The following is a 17,853-nucleotide window of genomic DNA, read 5'->3' on the forward strand; positions in this document are numbered from 1 at the left end:
TTGTTGATCTCTGTTGCATAATATTTTTTGGGCTTCACCGTGAGCATGAGCATGAAACAATGGAACCTTGGACATGGGGCCTCCTCTAGAATTTGATAAATGAAATTCCTAAGTTTGTCAAATGCAAGCATTGTAGAATTCAACTTGATATTCAAGACTCTTCAAATGTTTACTCAACTCAGTTATATAGTGCATTGAAATATCCTTAACTAAATTTGACTGATCTATGAACAAAGATTAGGATATTGCATTTACAGATTTAGAAGGAAGAAAAACACGGTCTGGATGTTAATGCGGATTCAATCCTTTCATAACAGAATAGTAATCTTCCATAGATTAAAAAACAAGGCACAGATATGTCTCTGACCTGATGGTAGGTCTTTGTATCATATTAATGCAATCTGGCTTGAATATTACTTACTACTAGAACCTGTGGTTGATATTTCTGGAAATGATGGTAGAGTTCCAGATGCTATAGTCTCAGTTGCAGCCTTCTCAGTATGGTATATTTTGATGCTGTCAAAGACAAACATCAAAATATTCAGATCTGATTGTGACGGCCTCCCTATTTGACTTGATTTGTCCGAGTCTAGATTCGATTGGCCTTTCCTGATTTCTGACAAATCTGGGCAATGATATTAACTATAATGTGCAGCTCCAGATCTGCTATTTTGCACGTCTGGATTATTGCCTGATTGGTGCCTAGGTCACCTTCAATTCTCCTTTTCCATCCGTGTATACAGCCTTAAACACCTCTGATGCGAGTTCCTGTTGTGAAATAGATTGAATCAGAAACAGCGAATTGTATTGAATGCTTAGAAATCTGAAAGCAGGAGCAGGGGTTTCGTCCCACCTTGCAGACCTTTGAGATTGCCGTCTCAGTTGGTCAAAATTGTGCTCAATGGCATTTTCCAGTTTGACCAAGCATATCTTTCCCACATGAAGTTCGCCTTAAACAGGATTTGCGTGCTGGCGTAAGGGGTTGGCTGACCTCAAGTTGGCTAGCACAAAAGGCGAAAAAACAAAAATATAAATTGCCAAACCCACACAGGATGTCCCACATGCGATTTAGGAAATTTAATAATAATTTCTTTTGTTATAAATAATAGAATATTAAAATATGTTAATTTTAGTATTAATGCTCATTCAGTGTATATTCTATTTTAGAAAGATTGTCTTCGATCTTCTCAGCAGTTTCTTTTTAGAAACTTGCTATTCTTGTAAATAGCTTGTATTATTTATGAGCGTTTTGCTCATTCTGATTATTCAATCAATTCTTTGAAATCCATTGCGTGTTTCGCACTGTTTTATGGTATCAGAGCTACAGGAGGAATTTTTTCGAAAATTTTTTAATCCTTATTTCTCATTAGTGGAAATTTTCGAAATTATTTTTTTGAAAAATTTATCAAAGTTTTTTGGGACGGAATCGTCGACCTGCAGGTTCGTCGTTTTTCGGCAACCTCTGTCTGTAGGGTCGTCGTGCATCGTTGCGACCTGTGTTCGCGCAGGGAGGGTCGTCGTTTTCTCTTCGGCGTCGTGTTTTCCCGAGACCGGTGTTCGCGCAGGGTCGTCGTCTTTCGGCGTTCAGTCTGCAACCCTCGACGATCGTGGCTCTGTTCCTGGTGGTGTCCGCGGCTTCGTGCAAACCTTGGGCTCGTTTCTGACCTCGGCGTCGCGACCTCCGCCTGCAACTTCACGCGCGACTTGTTCCCGTAACCTGCAACGCTCTTCGGCGTCGCGACTTCAAACTCCGGCGTCGCCGTCGCCACCTGCAACTTTCTCCTGCGTCGTCCTCTGCAAACTCGACCTGCATCTTCGGCGATAGTTTTTTCTGCAAACAATGGCGCCGACCTCTACAATTTTCGATTGAGGTGGTTACCTCCGGTTTTTATCGAAATTCAGTTTTTATTGCAGATTCGTGGTGGGTTTTTCAAACCCTAATCTGGGTGGTTGTCCATTTTTTCTGGGTGCCTCGATCTTCGTGCCTCGATTTTCGAGCCCGTGAATCTAGATTCTGACAGGAGAATCCTTCTGGGTTTTTTGCACGCTTTTCTGGGTTGTCATTGGTTTTTTCTGGGTCAGCTAGGAATTTGTCTTGGGAAACGTGCAAATGGCTTCTCTCACCAATCTGATGTTAGAAGGCAGTCAACGCTTTAATGGTCACAATTACAACATCTGGAAACAGCGTATGTTGACCATTTTTGAATATAGGCGTCTTGACCAGCTTGTTTTGGGTAAAGAACTCAGTCCTGGTACACCTGGTGCAGATCAAGATAAGTTTGATGAACGCAATCGGGAGGCAGTCATGCTTCTCAAACTCTCAGTAACTGATGATCAGTTACCGCAGATTCCTTCCGGCAAGACAGCTTCTGACATCTGGAAGCATCTGAAGGATTTGCATGAGACATCCGACAAGAGCCGAGCATTCTTTCTGAAGAATCAGTTGTTCTCCATTATGATGGACGAACGTATGTCCTTACAGGAGCACCTCACGAGGATTAAGGATGTTCGAGATCAACTCGAAGCTATTGGTCGGACTATGGAGGAAGAAGACATGGTTGTAATCACTTTAAAAAGTCTTCCGAAATCATATGAACACTTCATTGAAACCCTCAATATTACTTCCACTAATGTTGATCTGAAGTTTTCAGAACTATGCACCAAACTTCTACAGCAGGATCACTGGAAACAGCAATTTGGTAGTGGTACTACATCAGCCTCCTCGGAAAATGCCTTCACAGCTCAATCCTTTCAGAAGGATAAAGGCAAATTTCAGTCCTCTCAGTCTTCTCAGCAGAAAGGCTCTTCTCAGACACAGGATGGAGCTAAGAAGAAAAATGTGCAGTGCAATTACTGTCACAAGTACGGCCATATGAAGAAAGATTGCCGTCAGAGGCTCGCTTCTGAACAAAAGAAGCAGGGAGGGTCACACCAGAAGGCGCATGTTGCGGAACATTCCGAGCAGAAGGAGTCCGCCTTTTATGCTTTTATGGCTAAGAGGTCTTCAGATCATGCCAGGTCTTCTGCTTGGTACATCGACTCTGGTGCATCACGTCACTTTTCTCATCGGCGTGACTGGTTTACAGATTTCTCACCTTTTAGTGATTCCGTTGTATTTGGCGGAGGTGAGGAGTATACAGTTGTTGGCAGAGGCACTGTTCAGATACAGTCTGGTGGCAGGACTCCTTTTTCTGAATGTGTATTATGTTCCTGGAATGGAACTTAATCTGCTCTCTGTCAGCCAGATTATGAGGAATTCTCCTCAACTCGATGTGGTGTTCAGTGCTCACAAGTGCTCCATCATTGATTGGGAGACTCGTCTTACTGTTGCTGTTGGTCTAGAGGATCATGGCCTATATAGGCTTCTTGACACTGGTGATTCTCCTGAAGTGGCTCTGGCAGCTCGTGTTTCTCTCTTAGCACTTTGTGGCATCAGAGATATGGACATCTCAACATTCAGTATCTCTCTCAGCTATCTCGGGAGGGACTTGTTTCAGGGTTACCTGATATTCAGACTCAGCATCTTGGAGTATGTGGCGCCTGTCAAGCTGGCAAACAGCATCGGACTTCATTCCCACATGGAAAGTCTTGGCGCGCATCTAAGGTACTTCAATTACTTCATGCTGATATTTGTGGTCCTATGAATACATCTTCTGTTACTGGTTGCAAATATTTTTTGCTTATTGTAGATGATTTTAGTAGAAAGATGTGGGTGTACTTTCTTAAACATAAATCAGATGTATTTAGTATCTTTCAGAAGTTTAAGTCCTTTGTTGAAAAAGAGTCTGGACATAGTATCATTACTCTTAGGACAGATAACGGGGGGGAATTTTGTTCTTTTGCATTCTCCAACTTCTGTGATACCCATGGCATCAAACGCCAGTTGACTACACCCTACACTCCTCAGCAAAACAGTGTTGTCGAGCGTCGCAATCGTACGGTTGTTGAGATGGCTCGTTCTATGTTACAACACAGGAGTGTTTCGAACAAGTATTGGGCTGAAGCAGTAGTTACTGCTGTCTACCTTCTTAACCGCTCTCCTACTCAGGCTGTTAAGGGGAAGACTCCAGAAGAGGTTTGGTCTGGTCGGAAGCCTCAGATCAGCCACCTGAAGGTTTTTGGCTCTGTTGCCTATGTTTGGATTCCAGATGCTAAGCGCTCCAAGTTGGATTCCAAAAGTCAGAAACTCATGATGACAGGATACAGTGATCACCATAAGGCCTATAGACTGATAGATATAGACACTGAACGTCTTATCTTCAGTCGTGATGTTGTATTTGATGAAGACAGAGGATTCTTTCAGTCCCCTTCTTTTGAGCAGAATTCTGAGGATCAGCCTCACAGTGTTCTTATTCCATTAGGTTCGCCTGATGGGAGGGATGATGCAGAATCTATTTTCGATGATGCACTACCTGAGTTCCCTCCGGAGAATAATCCTCCTCTTGCTGCTCCTGTTCCTGATCCTGAGCCTCTTCCAGCTCCTCCAGATGTTCGCACTTCTACTCTCCGGCCTAAATGGTGGGCCAAGACCATTGGTGACCTCAGGGATACTGAGCTCATTGAGGGTAGAACCTCCCGTAATAAGAGCAAACAGCAGCATACAGTCAATTTTGTTCTCATGGCTAACATACACAGTGTTTTTGAGCCTTAGACATACTCAGAGGCTAAAGGTATACCTGAGTGGGAACAGGCTATGGAAGCTGAGTTCCAGAGTCTTCAGAAGAATCACACTTGGGCCCTTTTTGATCTTCCTTCAGGGAAGAAGCCCATTAGCTGCAAATGGGTGTACAAAGTAAAATACAAAGTTGATGGAACCCTAGACAAGTATAAGGCTCGTCTTGTTGCTCGTGGGTTCTCACAGAAAGAAGGCATTGACTACGAGGAGACTTTTGCTCCTACAGCCAAAATGAGTACCATACGGCTCGTTCTTGCCTTGGCAGCCCAGTTCAGTTGGAAAGTCCATCAGATGGACGTCAAGAGTGCTTTTTTGAATGGTGACTTACAGGAAGAAGTCTACATGACGCAACCCCCAGGATTCAAGGTTGCTGGTCAAGAACAGAAGGTTTGTAGACTAGTCAAAGCACTCTATGGTCTGAAACAAGCTCCTCGGGCTTGGTACATGAAAATTGATAAGTACCTGACAGATCATGGCTTTCAGCGGAGTCCATCTGATGCAAACCTGTATATCAAGTATACTAGTAATGATATTCTGTTTGTGGTTGTCTATGTGGATGACTTAATCATTACTGGCAGTTCAACACATTTGATCACTGGGATCAAACAGGATTTGTGCCGCACTTTTGATATGACAGATTTGGGACTTCTACATTACTGCTTAGGAGTTGAAGTCTGGCAGACTGAGACCAGTATCTTTCTCTCTCAGTCCAAGTATGCTAGAAGTCTTGTGGACAGGTTCAGAATGTAGGATTGCAAACCTGCCTCTACTCCTATGGAACCCGGGCTCAAACTTTCAGCTCAGTCATCCTCACCAGTTGTGGATGAATCTCTGTTCAGGCAACTAGTGGGCAGCCTCATTTATCTTACTGCCACTAGACCTGACATCAGTTTTGTAGTGAGCTACATTTCACGCTTCATGACAGCTCCCAAGGCTGATCATTGGTTAGCAGCGAAGCGTGTGCTGCGTTATGTGAGTGGCACTTCTGATTATGGACTTCTGTACACTCGGAGTTCTGATCCTATACTCAGTGGTTACACAGATTCTGACTGGGCAGGTTCGGTTGATGACCGTAAGTCTACAGCAGGGTATGTGTTTAGTTTGGGATTTGGTGCTGTCACATGGACTAGTAAGAAGCAGCAGGCAGTGGCTCTCTCCTCGACAGAAGCAGAGTATCGGGGAGCAGTTAAGGCATCTTGTGAGGCGGTTTGGCTTCGACGAATGCTTGCGGATATGCATGTCTCCCAGGCAGGTCCTACTCCCTTGTTCTGTGATAATCAGGGAGTGCTCAAACTCGCCAAGAATCCAGTCTTCCATGAAAGAACCAAGCATGTGGAAACGCATTGTCACTATATTCGACAGCTGGTTGAAGACGGATCCATCCAGTTGCTGTATGTTCCTACCTCGGAGCAGCCAGCAGACATATTCACCAAGCCCCTTGGACCTGATAAATTTGTAAAATTCAGGGGGTCTATAGGTGTAGTTAATAGATTGAGCATTAAGGGAGGGTAATAGAATATTAAAATATGTTAATTTTAGTATTAATGCTCATTCAGTGTATATTCTATTTTAGAAAGATCGTCTTCGATCTTCTCAGCAGTTTCTTTTTAGAAACTTGCTATTCTTGTAAATAGCTTGTATTATTTATGAGCGTTTTGCTCATTCTGATTATTCAATCAATTCTTTGAAATCCATTGCGTGTTTCGCACTGTTTTAATAAATTTCCAATTTATTTATTTATTCTAAAGCAGACGTGGGTGTTAGAGAACACTGCCATGAGGCTGACTAGCCCCATTCAAAATAAGGTCATGACATGCATCTTAGATTTGTGAGAAGTAAGAATGTGGAAAGGCTTGTACATATCTCCCAATAAAGGACAATTATATTTTTAAGTTCAATTAAATAGAGTTTGTCTACAATATCATGACGTTTATATCTTGGACATAGACTTAAAATAAAAGTTCAACATGAGATACTTGTGGATTTTTCCAATAGTCTCCTTGAACCTCCATACTTCATAATGTCAAACATGAGAAAGCTTCTTAAACAAGGTTGACAGGATCTTCTGAGTCTGTAAGGAACATATTAAATACTGAACGTGGACATATGGATAATTTTAATATAATGGGAAGAACTTGGCTTTGGAAGAATTGTGAACCAAAAAAATTTGGAATCCTTAGAGTCGACCAAGTGTGCAAACTATGATAAATAGAGGTAAAATTTTATTAATTGAGATATATAATAATCCTTCCCATTTTCTTGATTTTAGACTTTCTTTGCATGTGCTGCCTAAGATGAGTGGTGATAATTTCATTTTGCTAGGCATTTCAGCTAGCAGTATACTCCAACCCCTTGTTATGCGCTTTTTGTATAATTTGTTTTATTCATAAAGCAAAAAAGGTTTGTGTTTCTTCCCAATTGTGTTTTTTTAAACAAGTACACCGTATGCAAATACTAATTGGCTTGTTTGTCTTTCCTTGTATAGATCAGCAGGCTATAGAATCACTGAGAGTGCTTGTAGGTCTTACGGCAATGGGAAGACAATGCTTGGGTAGCTTGTAAGAACGTAGAGTAATCTGCGTAAAATTTGTCTAACTAGTTTATATGAAGGTATAGAAATATTAGTCTTGGAAGACATTTTATATTTTTGTATCACCTAAAAGCATAGCTTAGACAAGGATTTTACCAGTGGAATTTTTTAATTTTGATACATGTAGCTAAGGTTTTTTTTTGCGAGCCTATTGTGCTAGGGATGATAGGTAAGCATAAAGATATACAAAAATCTATTTGATCATGGTCAAGTAGTAAGTAGATTATTTTGCTCAAGTGTGAGTTAAGATCCATCATAAATATTTTTTTCCCACTTCCAAGTAAATAAAACGATGAATATATAGATCATGGCAGACCTACATTCATTTGGTCAATCAAATTGTATTTGCTACCTTGAACTTTGGGAAATTGTAGTTGGTATGAAGGGCCAATAAAACTTGAGAGAGCTAGTGACATGTCTACTCTTGATTCCCTTAGGCCATAACCCATGTTCCTACCATGCCACATGTCAAACCCCAATTCACCTAGGCATCATCTCATAATTGTGGATTTGAGAGAATAGATGCCACAGAATTGAGATTGCTTGTTTAGCTTTGTTGCGTAAGGTTTTTGGGGTCGAATAAGAACATGCCCATGAAGCAACGTAAGCTTTAGAATCTGATCAATGAAACTTGCGTGCCCTCCAAGTGTAGGCCCCAAAGACTTGTTATTTTGAACTTCAACATCTGCTCAATGTAGTTATATAGGACATCTTGGGCCTGCAAGATACAAGAATATGAAAAGCCTTAAAATTTATTTAATAGAATTTTGGCTTTGCCAGTGATAGTTTGCTTGCGTTGTTACCTCCAAGTATTTCAAGGTTTTCTGTTTGTAAGTATTTTTGGAGCCGAGTTCTCCTCATTAGGTTAGAATTTGTTTGATTTAAGTCCTGTGTTTCTTAGTTCCTTATGGACCTGGAAGATCTAGTTAACCTTGATTAGGTTGCTTTGTCATGTTTGACATTGCCAAGCTTGGAGGTTAGGGGAGATTGTTCAATGGTCTTGGAAGCAACTTAGATCAAAGTTTATATTAAGTCCCCATTCAAGAAATTTAAGCCATGAATTTTGTAGACCACGGTGAACCTGAACTTGTTTGATCAATTGGATTATATCAGTTCCCACCTCAATTCACTTGAGCACCACCAGACAATTGAGGACTCGAGTGTAAATAACAGATCCGAGACCACTGGCTGAGTTCTATTCCACAAGTTTTTTGGGGTCTGTTGGGAAACATGGGCATGAAGCAAAGTGAACTTCAAACATGATGACCCTTCTAGGATCTGATTACTGAAACTCTTCACAGGCTCCACAAACTTCAAATTGATATTTTGGACTTCAAACATCCCACTAACTCAGTTATATAAGTCAAAATACATGACAGTGAATGCTAAAGGCAAAAAGTCTTTTAGTTTCCACTCAATTAAAGTCTATTTCAAGGCTTGTATCTCTGTTCACCAAAACTTTGAACTGATGAAGTTTATTAGGCTTTTTGTGTCAAGTGATGTCTTTTATGTGGCAGATCTGGGCTTCCATATAGATTCCGGCTCACTGATAAAGTTTGTTTCAAGCTTGGAGATGTTCATATGCTTGGGATTTTATTTTGAAGGAGTTTAGCTAGTGGTCTCCCGTCTCACATTTGGTGGGAAGCTTGAGTCTGAGATCTGAAGCAGTTTATGTCAGATACGTGGCACTCTAGAGTAACTATCATTGGTTCTTCAAACCAATCTGCAGGACCATAATGCTAGCAATGTACTTTAACTCCTTGATCTGTGCCCTTTGCTTAGTGTGTTTTGAAAAGAAATAAAAGATATTCATTTCTTTGGAATTTTGTGGTTGCTTGTTACACTGGTCTGAATGAATGACCTATTGGTATGCCCCATTCCACATCATGACCAATTGCTAGTATTGCACTAAGGAGGCCTTCATTACTAATGATGGGTCTTTATAAAATCTGATATTGATAATAATTGTGATACAAGGAAGATTTTGAAAGAACACAAAATGACCTTTCTAGGTGTAGTATGGTTTTTGGGTATTTATCCTACTGTAAGAAGATTGGTCTTTTAATGTGCCAATCTACTTTATCTTATATGAAGTAATAAACTGATAAAAAATAGAAATAACAAAATATTTTCAGATTATTATACTTTTACTAGAGCTGGGAAATGATTAACTATAAGTAAAAGCATTCCTAGTTATATGGTGTTGGCATTGTATTGTCATTGATGTCAACCGGTAAGGATGTCAACTGGTATGCAAGATGTTGTTACCGGCATTGGAGATTGTTGGCATGTTGATATCAATCAGTATGGGATGTTTGTCAATCGGTAAGCAAGCAAACCCAGTAAGTGCATTCCGAGATAGCATGTTCTAACTGGTAGAACATTGAAGTGCACGATATGAAGGTTAACGGTTTAGTGTATACCAGTAGCATGTTTGGTCGGTGACCAAAGTTGAACCGACACAATCAAGTGAGCTAGATGCTGACAGAGATGTCACGTGGACTCTAGGTGGCGAACGTGCAGTGGTAGGTGAATGGTGCGTCGGTGAGGTAGTTGTCGACTAAATCCGTATTAAATGTTGACTGCGAAAATCTAGATCAGTTGCAGAGGATTGCGGCTCAAAGCAAATCGAAGGGTAGAGATTTTATTCTTTGACATCATGTTCGAAGCGGGATATTTGATCGTCTTGTTGATCTGGAGAAAGAAACTGCTAGATCATTTATTGTGATCGACAAAATCAAGACAACTGAACAGAGTCTAGTTTGCTAAATATAGTAAATGTTTGTAGGAAGCATAAAAGAGGACAAAGCTTTTTGCTCTACTATTGCAGGTTGTCGATTCAAGAAAGGTGAGATCCGATTTGTTATGGATCGAGGTTGGTGAAGAAAACCCTAAGCGCGTGAAGTTTGAGTTTTTGTTTTGGTGGGAGAGCATAATATGTAGATAAGTATGTTGATAGAGGATGCTTGATGTGAGATTTATGATAAAGTGAATCTCTGCGAGGCAAGAGTTGATCAGTCTGAGTGTGATAGAAAATATTGAAGTGATTGAGTGTTGGAGAAGAATTGGTAAGGAAGGTTTAATCGGCAAGGGTTAAGGTAACCGGTAAATTGTTACAGAGGTTAACAGTTTGTTAAACCGGCAGTGTCTGAACCGGTAATATCGCAGCAGAGAGTGAAGGAGAGCAGAGTGAGTTTCAGAGAAGATCCGGCAAGGCTGAAACTGAGTTGTAGAGGATTCGGAAAGTAAGAACAGAAGACCGGTAGAAAAGAGAAGTAGTGAAATAGAAAAGAAGTTTAACCGGTAGAGCGAATAGTTTCCAGATGTTACAAAACTCATTTGTAACGAGGTGTTTATCATTTCATTGATTTATATCTCATTGTATTTCATTGAGTGAGTTTCAGAGGTTAACAATTTGTTAAACCGGCAGTGTCTGAACTGGTAATATAGCAACACAGAGTGAAGGAGAGCAGAGTGAGTTTCAGAGAAGATCCGGCAAGGCTGAAACTGAGTTGTAGAGGATTCGGAAAGTAAGAACAGAAGACCGGTAGAAAAGAGAAGCAGTGAAACAGAAAAGAAGTTTAACCGACAGAGTGAATAGTTTCCAGATGTTACAAAACTCATTTGTAACGAGGTGTTTATCATTGTATTTCATTGAGTGGGTGCTCGGTGCAGGGGTTGTTGCTCCTTGAGTTGGTGCTCAGAATAGAATAGGGGTTGGTGCTCCTTTGGGTAGGTGCCCATAAATTGCTAGGGGTTGGTGCCCTAAACATTGTAAAATTGTTACTTCATTGTGAGGCTGGATTGGAGCAGTAGATCTCCAGCATATTTTCTCACCGAGGTTTTTCCCACATTGGGTTTTCCTCGTATATCCGGTGTTATGTGATGTGCTCTTGTATGTGGTTGCTTGTTAGTGCGTTCATTATCCTACCGGTTGCATACATTGTTTGAAATTGTTTATGATCACTGATTCACCCCCCCTCTCAGTGATATTATTGTGTTCTACATACAGCTGACTTGAGGATGATTAAAAAAGACCTTAAGCAGGTTGTAGGAGCAGCAACTCTGCCGTGGGAATAAACTACAGGTACCTGGGTGCTAGTGTGAGTTCGGTGGTTTTTGCTAGGCATTGTAGAAGACACTATAAATGACTTTGGGTGCAAAGAACCCCCAAAACAGTGCTATACAGGGTTGGAGTGCCAGGGTTTGTTGCAGTGTGCCCTTGCAGATAAAAACTTAACAGGGCACTGTAGGGGGCAGAAAATCAGTTCAGCGCCAGGGTTTTCAATCTCATCATGTCCTGCAACTCCAGTATGATTTTTGTTTGGCTCTATAAGCTCCAAATATACTCTTGAATTCTCTGTATGTGCTTCAGAATTTCTGGAATGCAAGTTCATGTGTTTGGACACAGAGGAAACGGGTAGCTGTTTGGGAGACTGCTTCAGTCATTCCCCAGTCAGTCCTGTAATGGTTTATTGATATTCCAGCCTCATCAACCCAGCCAAGGTTAGCAATGTTGTGTAACCTGTAGTTAAATATACTGGGCGGCATGTGCAGGAAATGTGATAAAGGGAAATCCAAGGAGACTCACTATGCTATGTGTATGGGAGACAATTGGTAAATGAAGTTTTTTGGACCGATTTGAAAGGGGCTTTAATGATAAATCTGAGAAATAGGGGGATGGAAAGGGATGTATGGGAGGGAGGAAAACTAAGAAATTTTGGGTTTCTATGAAAAGGAAATTGAAGGCGGCGAAGGACAAAGAAGGAAAAAAACAATGCAAGACAATGGGGGAATCCTGAGAAGGTATGGATGAAGGCTAATGGGAGTGAGATCTGCAAGATAAAATCTAGGTATGGCTTTCAACGCTCACTAGCTTGCTGTAGTAGAAGATGCAGAAAAAAAAGTTCCAAAACAACAGTGGAAAGTTTAGAAAATCTTGGTTGCGTTTCAGAGAAGAATTTACTATTATGAGATTACAGACACAAATTCCTTATTGCAGGATGATAGATTTGGTCCAAAGACCATATATTGAATGGAAAATCACTTCTGTGCCAATGCCACATGAGAACTTCAAAATTTTATTAAACATGTTGGACCAAATTCTCTTCATCCAGACTACTAGTTCTTGTAGGAAATGTTTACCATTGTTATAATTAGCTGTAAGCTGAGTTGGGAGTCATATTTCTCTATCAATTTACTTCATAACAGGTTTGACATCAATTGGAATCTTCAACATCATTTCTAGTTTAAGAGCATTGTGGATAACTTTTCAAGAGGAAGATATTTTTTAAGAAACTGACAAATAGAAAGAAATATTTGATCCCGTTACATAGCACAAGAAGCATTTTCTTCAGACAGCTATTGAAGTCATGGTGGTTGTTTGTTTTATAATAAAAGTAAGGATTAACATTGTTAGCCATTTGGCTTGATACATCTCCTTTGCTTTAGATAAAGTAGGATAGGTGTTACTTTGGTACAGTCATATTTCAAAGCTTAATCTATAGCTTTGAGGAAGGTTTTTTAGGCTTTAGCGGTCGTATAATGTCAACATGATGCCATTATAAATAACTGGAAATGTCACGTAGATAAATATAAAAATCAAATGCCAGAGGAAGGTTTTTTAGGCTTTCGCCTATATATGCAGGTTCCTCCTGTGTAAATTAAAACAGAGAAATATAAAAATGTCATTCTTGCCTATTCCATCTGCTTTTCCATTATCTCTTGGACACTTGAGTTTGATTAGTTGGAAACCCTAAAAGCATCTCAATGTGAGTTACGATTTTATTAGCAGCAATTTGTGCACTCTTTACTAATGGCAGGCATGCTAAGAAATTAGAGTAATATCTAATGTTAAAGTATGAGGTGCCGCGTGAAAAAATTATCTACATTGTCATCTAACCTAACCGGAATTATATAGAATCCAAGCTTAATATTTCTAAATTTTTTTTAATTTTTATGGTAAAATTGCAGTTCTGATAAGAATAATTGCAAGACCTAGGATGACCTTAGGGTTTAAACCTTAGGGAAATATTATACTAATGTGCATCTATTTTCAAAGTATTAAGCTGTAACAATGTGGCAGTTGAACTTTTCTAATCTGTAGCATGCTATAATCAAATAAATTAAAATTTTCAAAAAAAACCATAGTTTCAGCTTTCAATAATAACTCCATGCCATCTTTGGTAATATGCAAATTATACAGTATCATGATGGTAATATGAAAATGTATTGTGTCATGATGGATTATATCCAAGAAATAACAAAAAAAAACAAAGACTATGCTCATCATATGTGCTATCTACTTGGAAGTAACATGTGTATGAAAGACACTATTAGAAATGCCTGTTGAGGTTCAACTACTATATAATAGTGGTCAAAACAGTGGCATAGAATATCATCCTTGGGAAAGGTAAACAGGTAGGAAAAAGGAACAAAGAACAAATAGATAGAGATGATTATAGGGTTTAAAGTCATCCTTGAGTGATATGCAATTGCCAATTTACAATTCTTTGCCTGACGTCTAACTTAAGGATACCATCTGGGGAGATTTAGTAGCTCTGGGTGTAACTGATACAGTCGTGAGTAAAGACACATCTTGTTATTTTGTGGTATTATTACATTTGTAAGTATTTTAGGTTTGACCTATTGTTTTATCCTCTTAAAAGAGGGCAAATAATTACTAATGTTGGGGGCTTCAAAACAACCAAATCTATGATTGAATAGACTGATATTTCATAGTCAAATAAATTCTATTGTTTAAAGTATATTTGTGCCTGGACTGCGTTTATTGACAATTTAGTTTCTGCTAAGTTTTATAAAGTACTGGTTCAGTAGTTTGAAATAATTATAACTAGGAAAAGAATAATTTTGAAATGGATCTGGATTCTGCTCTGCTATTTGAGTTTGAAGATTTATTGCAATGGAATTTTTCTGAGGCTCTCTCCTCCCATCTCTAACCATTTACAATTTTTTTTATTCAAATGCTAAGTTGTAGGGTTTGGCCCTGCAGGTGCCTGGTACCGGTCCAGTCCGGTCAGGGTCTGGATCTTGGTCCGGTTCGCTTGTGGGTCCGGCTAGGGTCTGTGCTTCGGTGGGCCGGTTCGGCCTGGATGAACTGAGACGGCAGGGCGCCCCAAAAGTGCTTTTTTTTGTATAATTTAATAAATTTTTGACTTCTGCCACTTGCAAACAAAAAGTAAAACCCTAAAAGTGACATTCAAAACACAAACTTAGTTCATTTTTCCTTGTTTGTTTTGCAAACATCAGTTTTTTCATTTCAGGTTGAGCAAAGTTTGGGTTCCAACATCAAATAGGAGTTGAAGATTGATTTTTGAAGCTTGAACAAGTGTTGCAGCATCATTTCTACACATTTGCAAGCTTCTATTGGCTGAAAGAGGTAGGTTTTTGTACATTTTTTTCAACCATTTTTCTTTCACAAACATGAAAAATTATTATTTTTTGTTTACCTTTTTTGTTTTCATTATTTTGTTTTTGTTTTTGAATGTGTTCATGTAATTTCTTGCCATAGGAACTAGAATGGCATTTACCTCTTCTTCCATAGGCACAAATGAAAAAGGAAAAGAGAGATTAGATCCAAATTCTCCCCTATGGAAGTATGTTGACATTATACGACCGCTTCTAGGAGGTGGGTGATTCCGTTCGAAATGCCAAGGATGTGATAAAGAACGTAATAGTTCATATTATTGGGTGGTAGGCCATTTGTGTGTAATATTATGAAGAGGCATAAAAAAATGCCTTGGAAAAAATAGTGTGCGTATACCACGAGATGATGTTGAAATATATTAGGGAGCATGAAGAAGTAGAAGATAGAGAAGCCCGTAGATTAAATCAAACCCTTCCAAAAAAACAAAAGGAATGCAGCCCCCATCGAATTCCAATATCGCAATAGAAAATCACCCCTTTTTTTCCCACAACTGAGCCTGAAAGTGAAACACCCATTACACACAAAAGATCAAAGGGGCCTTTAGAAACTGCATTTTAAAATGATAGTTGAGACATTGCCGACCAAGATGTAGCAAGATGCATATATACAAATGGGTTGGCTTTCAATGTTGTGCGCTCCCCATATTGGAAAAAGATGATAAGTGTTAATGAAGCTCCAAGAGGGTATAAGGGCCTGGGTTATGAGAAAGTACGTGGAACCTTGTTGGAAAGAGAGGTGAAGGGGGTATTAGATGCATTGAAGCCATAAGGGATTCATGGGCTGAGACAGGGGTATCCATTGTTTCAAATGGGTGTAAAGATTCCAAAAATCCTCCCTCGATCAATGTCATAGTAGGGCCCTAAAGGGGCAATGCATTTGAAAACTGTGGATTGTAAGGGCCAGGTAAAAGATGGGCAATTTATTGCAGATATTTTCATCTCTGCCATTGAGACAGTGGGACCACGTAATGTTGTTCAAGTTATAGCGAACAACACAACAAATTGTAGAGCTGCTGGTTTGTTGGTTGAGGAACGCTATCACCGCATCTTTTGGACACCTTGTGTGGTCCATTTAGTCAATTTTATGCTACAAAAGATTGAGAATAAAATTGATTGGATCAAATAGGTGTATGGAGAGGTTGAGGACATCCAGATGTTCATCACAAACCACTACATGTCTCGAAGGTTTGTTAGATCTTTTTTGAGTTTGGAGCTATTGAAGGTAAGTGAAATAGTAATTTAATTTTATATTTTTGGATTTTCAATGTTCATAATTTGATTGTGTAAGCTATAATGTGTATTCTTCTTAAAGTTTTTCTTTATTTTTAATCGTTTTGGCTTTAATTTCTGTTATAGGTTGTTGAGACCCGTTTTGCATCTAACACAATCGTCTTGAGCAACTTGTGAAAGTTGAAGTGGCACTTTGGTATATGGTGATCACCCAAAATTGGACTATATGGAAGCAAAGCAACACTGAGAGGGCAACAAAAATTAGGCAAAGGATATTGGATGACTCATGGTGGGGTCTAGTGAAATATTTCTTTAGTTTCACCAAGCCCATTATGAGCATGATTTGCTACACTAACATGGATGGACCTTCCATTGGAGAGGTTTAAGATGGCATTGACTCAATGCTTGAGCAAATGAAGTGCATTATAATTGCAAAAAAGCAAGATCCCGAGGAGAAATTCTTCAAACAAGTGCAAACAATTGTTGTAGAAAGGGGGAATAAGATGACCACTCCTTTACATCTTCTTGCCTATTCCTTGACACCAAAGTACCTATAGCAATCAGTTTCTTGATCAACCATGAAGGCTTGCACCATGGAGAGATTTATAAGTGTGATGGGTACAAGGCAGCATTCCTTAGACTTTACCTTGAAGATGATGTTCGTGATGTGATTACAAATGAGTTCATAGAATTTGCGAACGAAAATGGTCGAAGTGTTGACACTCTTTGTCATAGATTCAAGAAGGATGCTCATAGTTGGTGGTATTTCAATGGCACATGCTTCCAAAACCTACAACCCCTCGCAGTCAAAGTTTTACCACAAGTAAGTTTAATTAATTTTATTTTATAACAAGTAAGTTTTAGTTATAGTTTTCTTTGTCGTCATAGGTTGCTAGTAATTTTTAATTTTATAAATTTATAACTTGAATTGTTTACTTTATCTTCATAGGTTGCTAGTTCATCTTCATCAGAAAGAAATTGGAGCACATACACTTTCATCCACTCAGTAAAGTGCAATAGATTGCAATAGAAAAGAGCGGAGAATTTAGTATATGTGCATTCCAACTTGCATCTTCTTTCACACAAGCAACATGACTACAGGGAAGCGGAGTCGAAGATGTGGGACATAGAGCCAGAGCATACTAACTTGGATGCTTCCTCTTCTCAGCTTGTTGCATTTGATGACTGAGAAAGCAAGCAAACTAATAGTGCAAGTGCAAGTGGCATTGGCATTGGTTCATCTAATGTCAATGTCAATGACAAGGAGGATGAGAATGATGATGATGACGATTTAGAGAATGCTATTGATGATTAAACTTCAAAAATTAAAACTATAGTTCCAATTGTTGGAAGTGAAACAATGATACTTGAACTCGATATTCTTATTTTGTGATGTATATGTGACATTCTAATCTTAATTCGTGCTTCTAGGCTGCATACTAACGAGCCCCAAAACAAACACAAACTCCTTTCAAAATTTTGCCATACCAGTGTACTGGGTTCTCGAGCCCGAACTGGTGCCTGAACATGAACAGGCATTTTAGTTTAAATGCAATATCTTGTTGTAGCCAGTAAGTGGATTCTTTTTCTCACTGCTTTTCAGCTAATTGCTATCTGAGTTTTATGATTGATTGCAAGGGAATTTCTCTGTGGCTCTCCCCTCCCATCTCTAAACATCTACAAATTTTTCATTTAAATGCAATATCTTGTTTGTAACTAGCAAGTGGATTCTTTTTCTCACTGCTTTTTAGATAATTTATAAAGAAGAATGATAATTTTTTTTCATAAGAACTAGAAAATTGTTATTCTTAGTTTGATTACGATGTGGCTAATGTTTATGTTTATGCTGTTTTTGTTGTATAAGATTTTTATTCCTGGTATACTGTTCTCTTCTATAAGAGTCCTTTCTATG

The 17,853-nt window shown here is 39.1% G+C and overlaps 1 protein-coding gene across 4 annotated transcripts in view; it reads left to right on the plus strand.

Moving 5' to 3' along the window:
* Positions 1-17,853, plus strand: part of LOC131029654 (uncharacterized) — a 31,071-nt gene that overhangs the window by 12,172 nt on the left and 1,046 nt on the right. Inside the window, exons 3-4 of one of the 4 annotated variants that reach the window (XR_009102801.2) lie at positions 14,278-14,406; positions 14,549-14,664. The exons of 1 other annotated variant lie outside the window; for it this stretch is intronic. The gene's annotated coding sequence lies outside the window, so the exon portion shown is untranslated. Of the gene's footprint in view, positions 1-7,160; positions 7,180-14,277; positions 14,665-17,853 lie in introns of those variants that run through there. 2 more of the 4 variants (XR_009102800.2, XM_057960223.2) reach the window with 2 other exon arrangements.

The sequence above is a fragment of the Cryptomeria japonica genome, chromosome 7 (genome assembly GCF_030272615.1).
Source record: "Cryptomeria japonica chromosome 7, Sugi_1.0, whole genome shotgun sequence".
NCBI classification, from domain to species: Eukaryota; Viridiplantae; Streptophyta; class Pinopsida; order Cupressales; family Cupressaceae; genus Cryptomeria; species Cryptomeria japonica.